Here is an 8,723-nt window from a genome sequence, read left to right on the forward strand (position 1 = left end):
CCTGTGCTCCTCAAGAATGCCCTATCACCCCCAAACTTTCCTGCCTTCTCCGCAGTTCATAAGAAAAATATAAAAGAAAATTATGTTCTCACATGCACAGCAGTACACTGTTTCTTGTTTTTCAGCACCAATGCCACCTGGTCCAGTCCTGTCTCTGCCAGCGAGCAGAGATCCGCTCTCCTCCCAATTCCTCTCTGGGGAAGCCAAACAAGTCATTCCCAGATGGTTTTCTCTAATCCAGCAGTGCCAAAGCTCGACTCCTGCCAGTGTCCAGCTGCTCACAGAGATGTTCTGTCTGCAATTAGCCCAAACTACAGATGAGTCTCGGGAGTCAGAAAGTGCAGCCTCCCCTCACTCCTCCACCATCTTCCCCCCTCCTCTATAAAATGTTTTTATAGATTTGTTTTTACTATTTAAAAGTTCTGTATGTTTTATATGGAAATATATCCATAAATTTTATCTCTTAAATTAATCTACAAACCTTGATTTGTCTCTTTATAGAATGATATTTTATACATTAAGATAATTGAGAAAGTATCATGCAATAAATATTTTGGGATAACACAGTTTTAAGGGAAAATATTTTTATTTCAACCACCATTAACTGGTTTCTTAAAACATGCTACTCTGTTTCTCCACCTTAATACGTATTCTGAAAATAATACATCGTTTTTGATAACTGAGACTATTGCAATGCTTCAGTGTTAATGCTATGAAATATATTTTGATATGTAGCACTGTTATTTTTAATAGATGTAAGCATAAGGGTGGATATTTATTGGGTGTTTGATCTAATTCCCTTTATAATAACTTCCTGAATCATTATCCATCCAAACATAAAATTTTCCAGTAACGTAGAACCCTATAACTAATTTATATGGACTTTAGTCAATTAATTCATTCATTTGCCAATTCTAGGGGAATAGATATGATCTCATTATATTCCATGCCCTCAAGAAACTTATAGTTTAGTCGGGGCTTCTGACAATTAATCAGGCTATTATAATAAAGTATGAAAAGTACAACCATATGTTTAACTAGAAATTGTTAAGTGATAAGAAGAACAGCTAATAATGTTTAATCTTTTGTTATATAAGTAGACACTTGGATGGATGATGTATTCTGCTTTCCATGAGTTGATTAATCCCCCTTGCCTGCCACCTGGATGGGACTGCCTGAGTACTCTAAAGTCTCCAGGGAATATTGACTTGCTAAGGAATTTGGGAAAAAACAAGCTGAAGTTCCCGTTTCATGGATATCTTGGATTCACCTTTACAGTTTATTGATGTAGATACACTATAAAACTGAGGAAACTATTGTGAAGACAAATTAAATACTTTTACTGTAGCTGAAATATTTTAGGTGGACACTATTTTATAATTTTTTATGTATAACAAGGGTATCAATGGAAAAGTGGTTCTATGGGAAGGAAATATGGCATTACTGAACTTCACAGCTATTGTGAATACCAGCAATGAAAGTCTCACATATCAGAATACTGTGCTGGAAAGTATCTTCATGCTTGCAGGGACTACTTTGGAGGAGGGCACGTCCAGAAAATTAAAGGTTGCCAGACAAGCGAAGCAACATTGACAAAATGATTTAGTCTAGCTGCATGGTTCATCATTCACACAATGAGATCTAAATACAAGAGTATCTTGCAGCAGCAAGAGTTATCTGTACAGCTGCTATGGAAATGTGCTTCAGCTAGTTAAAGAGGAGTGTCTTCTGTTGGATCCTGTATCATCAATTCTGCAAAACAAGATTATCCTTTAGAGGATATAACAGATATAGCTCTTCCCACTATAAAGATTCCTAGAGATTCATGGGGAGAATATTGAAAAAAATAGTATTTGCTGTCTCTTACCTTGGAGCTGCTACATCTATGTTTCCAAAGGTTATTAAAGGTGAAGAATTGGTCATTGTCACACCTACCTTCAGGTATTGGGACTGCAGAAGGGTGCCTGTGGCACCAGGATTAGAGATTAAAATAAGTGAAAAACCTGGTGTCCCCTGAACATGGGTCACTTGAAGAAGACTTGAAAAAGGTGAAAGACTGAGGCATATTAAAACTGGTGGAAAGGCATACCAGGCAGAGGGAGAATGCCAGCACAAAGGTCCTGAGGCAGGAGAAATAAACCTAGAGTAATATTAAGACCAGAAATCTCAGAGTGGCAATAAAACCTTGTAGACCACTGAGGCCTTGTAGATCAATTAGGTCTTATAGACCATTTAAGTCCATCAGCTTTACACCGAGTAACGGCTTTGAACAAGGAATGTTATGATTGAATTTCCATGTTTAAATATTTTATACTGTCTGGTTTATGAAGACTAGCTTGCAGAGGGACAAGAATAAACTAGGACATTTTTCTTTAAATACTATGGCCAGAATTCTGGAAAGAGATGATGATGGCTGCATTGAAACAGTGAAGCTCTGAGAAATGGTGAGAAGCAGGATTTATTTTAAAATTTGAGCTAATACAATTTCCTGAGGGATTGGATATTAAGTGTGAGGAAGATTCTTTTTGACTTGAATGTATGGCAAGTGGAGTTACAATGAAGTCAGTTAGAAAATGTGAGCTTGGAGCAGATTTTGGGAGAGATCAGAAGTTTGGTTTCAGACATGTTAAGTTGTGGTGCCTACTGAATGTCCAAGTAGAGATGGATACAGTATATGCATCTGGACTGTGGAAAGATACTTTGCTTTGAGACATAATCTGATGGTCATCAGCACAGAGATAATATTTAAAGCCATGGGAATGAATGAGATAATCAATGGAGTGGGTGACGACAAGAAGAGGAGAAAGAAGGAAAGGAGAGGAGGGGACAGGAGGGGAGAAGAGAGGAGAGGGCTGAAGACTGACCTGTGAGGAACTCCAACATTAAGAGATTAGAAGAAGAGAACTACAAAAGAGATTGAGGAGTGAGAGAAAAAATAACAGTATAGTGTCCTAAAAAACAAGTTAGATGGGTAATGATAAAATAAATGTGCTCAATTGTGTCAAATGTTGCTGATAGATGGAGTAAGAAGGGAACTAAGATGGCTTAGGTAGCCCTGGCTGGTATGGCTCAGTGGATTGAGTTCTAGCTTGCAAACAAAAGGGTTGCCAGCTTGATTCTCAGTGAGGGTCCATGCCTGGGTTACAGGCTGGGTCCCCAGTTGAGGGCATGAAAGAAGCAACCATTCATTAATGTTTCTCTTCTTTTCCATCTCACCCCCTTTCCCTCTCTCTAAAAATAAGTAAATAAAATCTTAACAAAAAGAAAGCTTAGGTATTTATAGAGAAGGTAAGAGAAAAAAAATTAAAGGAATGCTTGGAATGTAAGCTTGCCCAACTAAATGCATGATGATTCAATTCAATGAAATAAAGAATTTAAAGGAAGACTGGTGAAGATAATGTGCTGAACAATTGTGTTGGACCCTAGGGTGTAAGCGCACACTCTGGATGGTACAGGCTTCTGTTTTTCTCATAAGGTTGGTTAGGTAAAGACCTAGGTCAGGCTTAGCTGAGGTAAAGGTAGGCACTTTAGCAATAACAGCAGAGGTGATTGCAGGTGCTATAGTTCCCTGAGAAAGGAGATCTTCAAATGGGGCAGAGAAAACACTGGGAGCTCTTGCCTCCAGTATCTCACAGATATCAAAGATATGACATTGAGAACTATTGCAGACAAAGTCACTGCTTATGCACTAATTATTGTTCATGTATTATTAACAAATAAAAGCATATGTGTGGGCATTGTATTAAATGATATCAGAGAGGCATTAGAATTTTTCAGACTTCTGGTAGATAGACACGTTTTACTTCCTCATGCAACCATAGAAAGAATTACAACTGGATCTCGAAAACAACAACCAGAATCATAAGAAAATCGAGCTGTATGGAAGTCCAACAACAAAGGATTTAAAGAAGCCACATTCATCCAGACTGGTAGTTGGGATGGAGTCGCAAAGACAGGGTGAAGGGGTGATGTGACACAGAGGGTTCTACATTCATGTGTGGTGGATATAAGTCAGGAGTGATACCTTGGGAGCAAGTGATCCCAACCCCAGCCCAGACCGCACAGCCAAGGGTCCCAGCACCAGGAAGATAAACCCCCATTTATCTGGCTATAAAAACCATTGGAGTTGGGGCAGTGGAAGAAAGGTTAAGTTTTCATCACTTAAAAGGCCCACGTAGTCTTAGGTGTGCAAACCCCAGGACAGCAACTGTGAGGGAGGCAATTGCATATGGAAAGTAGATAAAGTGACTGGAAACAGGAATAGTGCCAGGCAAATAGCCAGAAGCCAGGCAGCGGCATTGTCCCTTCTCTGAGTGCTCCACCACAAACAGAGCCACAAAGCAGTGAAGTGGGTGGCCTAGTCCTGGCAATTACCTAAGACTCCACCCCACATAATTTACAGGTGCCTTTGCTACATAGAACATGCTACTAAGACAAGAAGTAAAAACAGCTCTACATAATACACAAAAACAAACAGGGAGGCTGCCAAATTGAAGAGGCAAAGAAATATGGCCCAAATGAAAGAACAGAACAAAACCCCAGAAAATAAAACTAAATGAAACAGAGATAACCAACCTACCAGATGCAGAGTTCAAAACACTGGTGATAAGGATGCTCAGAGAACTCATAAAGTATGACAAAAATAAAGTAAAGGGAGAAATGAAGGTTACATTAAGTCATTAAGTGATATTAAAAAAATATATATATATATATACTATATATATATATATATATATACGTATATATATATTCCCAGCACTGATGGGAAGAAAGCTGGGATTCAAATCAAGAACTTGGAACAAAAAAAGAAGTAAACATTCAACCAGAACAGAAAGAAGAAATAAGAATGCAAAGCAATGAGGAGAGGCTTAAGAACATTTGGGACAACTTTAAACATACCAAGATCTGAACCATAAGGATGCCAGAAGGAGAAGAGGAAGAGCAAGAAACTGAAAACTTATTTGAAAAAATAATGAAAGAAAACGTCCCTAATTTGGAGAAGGAAATAGACATACAGGTCCAGGAAGCACAGAGAGTCCCAAACAAGTTGGACCCAAAGAAGACCACACCAAGACACATGATACTTAAAATGCCAAAGGCTAAAGATAAAGAAAAAATCTTAAAAGCTATAAGAGTAAAGCAGAGAGTTTCCAACAAAGAAGTTCCCATGATACTATCAGCTGATTTCCCAAAAGAAATTTTGCAGGCAAGAAGGAACTGGCAAGAAGTATTCAAAGTGATGTAAAACAAGGATGTGCAACCTAGATTAGTCTGTCCAGCAAAACTATCATTGAGAATGGAAGGGCAGATAAAGTACTTCTCTGACAAGATAAAGTTGAAGAAATTAATCATCACCAAGCCATTATTACATGAAATGTTAATGGACTTATTTAAGAAAAAGAAGATCAAAACTATAAACATTAAAATGACAACAAACTCACAACTATGAACAACTGAATCTGAAAAATAGAAACAAAAACAGACTAAGCAAACCATTAGAACAGGAACAGAATCATAGGTATGGCAATCACATTAAGAGTTATCGGCTTAGAGGAGGAAGGGGAAGAAAAGGGGAAATTGTTCAGGGATTATGAAGCATAATTGATAGGAACAAAATAGGGAGATGTTAAGAATAGTATAGGAAAGAGAGAAACCAAAGAACCTACATACATGACCCATCAACATGAACTAGGGGTGTGGGTGTTGCTGGAGGGAAGCACATACCAAGAGGAGAGGAGTAAAAGGGGGAAAATTGAGACAACTGTAACAGCATAATCAATAAAATGTACTTAAAAAATAAAGACATCAGGAAGTTAATTCCTAAAAAAGAAAGAAAAATATTTTCAGAGTTTTAAATCCCGGGCTTTAAAAACTGCTGCAATATTTTCAAGCACATGTCGACAGAATTAACAGTAATCAAGTTAAAAATGGCCACATTTGACATAAAAGAATACTATATTTTTATGTGAAACTTTGAATCAATCAGGTAATTTTTAAAATATATGTTTTCTTGTTACTGAAGCAGCAGGTATAAAATATATAAACAGGTGTTTTGAAACTTTTAAATATATACAAATCATGAAGAAAATTTTGTCTTGTACAGCCATCAACAGTTACAGGATATGTCAGCAGAAACATTAAAATGCTCTTGTATAAATTTATATTCAAATTTATATATTAAGTACATTATATCTGTATATTAAAGTTACAACAGACATACAGAACTGATTTACTTAAACTGTTAAATATTTTTGAAAATATTGTTCATCAAGAATTATCAGCTCTGGATATACTAAAATTTTTTCAAAATAATTTATTAAAATTTTATCCTGAAGAAAGGATGGTGTTCAGAGAGTTTCAGGGTTGGTGAACACAGAGATTTGGGAATAGTAACACACTCCCAGAGGACATGAGAGCTTTGCACCCTTTCCCAGGTACCTTGTCGTATGTATCTCTTCCACCTAACATTCCTCAGTCATATACTTTTACAATAAACTAGTAATCTAGTATGTAAAAAAAAAAAAAAAAAGGTAACAATGTCATTCTCAGTAACACTGAACAAATGAGTTATTAAATGTATGAATTCTGATGGATAAATGAGAATGCATATAGAAATTAGAAAACACTAATTAATAAAGAGAGCTGGGTAGGAACAACAGCCACATACATGCTCTAGCTAACGGAGGTATTTGCTACATAAGAAAAGCAAATTCTCTGAAAGAACATTGGCTTTTTTTATTATGTTCAAGAGAAGCCAAAAACCTGGACTATTGTACTAGTACAGTATGTATGTCTTTGAAATAACACACACACACACACACACACACACACACACACACACACACTTGATCAAATAAAAACTATGGTAGGCATGAAATAACCCAGAAGAAATCTAATGTGTAAGCTCTGATGTGGAGAGTGAGTGGGGAATTCTGGACATATGTGTTTCTAAAAAGTGGCAAGAAATTCAGCAACTGCTAATTAAACAACTTTTATTTTTCATTCACAAACCAGGGGTTTAAATAATTTTCAGGTAGAGACCTTGACAATACCAATAATTTCTAAAGAAATTTAGAGAAGATAGGTTGGAGAAAGAAGAGATATATTGGAGATCTGTTAAATCAGGTAAAACAAACAAAAATTTAAAAAAAAAAACATTTGGTAGAAATAAAAGGTATCAAATTTAAATCTATAGTTCTTTCTTTTTTCTGTAAAGATGTTCTTATTACAGTGATGAATGTCAGAGGGTGGGGAGTGAGGCAGCAATCATTTCAATATGATATAAGAGGTCTCCATCTTGTCTGAATATGAAGGCTTTGGACCTGCATTTTATCTCAAGTTTGGTGAACAGCAATCAGTTCCCATTTGTGATTATTCTCTGTCTTTTCACTGTAGAGAGGGTTGAGACAGAGTTTTAAAGCTTATTCTACACCAGACAAAGGGAGTACATGAAAAATAAAAGGCTTCTCAAATGATCTAAAGTGCACTTGAACCTGCCACTTTTATATCATTAGCAAATTGTGATTGATTAAGTATCACAGTTAAATCTCTTACAAGCTTTTTGGAATAAAAGAGGGTATAGCAAGTGTGGATAGTCCCAGTATGTGGCATTATGATTATTTTTTAATGTGGAACATATTTTTTGAGGTTGCGTAATCCTGTCTCTTATTCCTGAAATTATAAAATTAGAATCCTGAGAAGAGTTGTTCCTGAATCAGCATTCAAGCAGATGATCACTTTGCCATTTCAGCCTACAATCTTGAGATGATGCTAAGGTTTCACACCAGTGATGATGAAGAATGTAAGTCAAATATGATTTGATTGTTTTTATGTCACTCTTTTTACCTAAAGGTCTTCACATGTCACAAGGCTGTATCATCTCAACTAAACAGTTGAAGCAAATTTGTTCCCAAGGGCAAAAAGATACACTTTTCTTTAATATTGATTTAAAAATACACCCATTAAAGATCACTAAATTTCTTTCTTTCTTTATTTATTTATTTATTTATTTATTTTACTATATTTTCTTTTTTTATAATGTTTTTTATTGATTATATTGTTACAACAGTTCCAATTTTCTCCCCCTTGTTCCCCTCCACCCAGCACCCCCCTCCCCCAGCAATCCCCCCCCAAGTCCATACCCCTGGTTCATAAAAATTAACTATCCCCCCCCTCTAAAATATTAGGACCCTTTGTAATCTTGTAAAGGACAATGGGCGAAGGTCTCAAGCTCCTCTAGCTGCTTCAAGCTGGACATGGTCGTCGTCCTACCTACCCTTGGGTCCAGAAAACCCTAATAAGAGTGGGGGTGTGGAGGGGAGGGTGGCCTTCCCACATTGGGAAGGATCGTGCAGACTCCAGGTCAGTTGGCTGTCTCCAGTCAACGGCGTGCTTGGTTTAACAGGCTGGTGTCCTTGTTGTGTTCTGGGGGCAACAGATTTGGCAAAAAGGGTTAAAAGACATCATTCAATCCATAACTACTAGATGACAGAAGGCAGGGATTAATTTTTCAATGTTCCATATTAGGGAAAGAAAAAAAAAAAAGGCTTGTTTGTAAGAAGGTGTGCTAGGCACATCTCGCCTGTCCAAAACCCTTTTGCCCATTATACTTAGTTTGGGCTGAGGTAAATAGTTTAGGTTTTTCCCCCTCTCAGACCTCTGGGCCTTTTCTGTCCAAGCCATTAGGATAGAAAAGAGAAACCCATTTTAAAGTGAAGTCCACA

General features: G+C 36.9%; 1 pseudogene; it reads left to right on the forward strand.

The window, feature by feature from the left end:
* Positions 1-1,251: 1,251 nt before the first annotated feature.
* LOC150021995 (ganglioside-induced differentiation-associated protein 2 pseudogene) lies at positions 1,252-2,017 on the forward strand (annotated as a pseudogene).
* Positions 2,018-8,723: the final 6,706 nt, after the last annotated feature.

Source organism: Furipterus horrens, unplaced genomic scaffold (genome assembly GCF_987537825.1).
Source record: "Furipterus horrens unplaced genomic scaffold, mFurHor1.1.pri manual_scaffold_1, whole genome shotgun sequence".
Lineage (NCBI taxonomy): Eukaryota > Metazoa > Chordata > Mammalia > Chiroptera > Furipteridae > Furipterus > Furipterus horrens.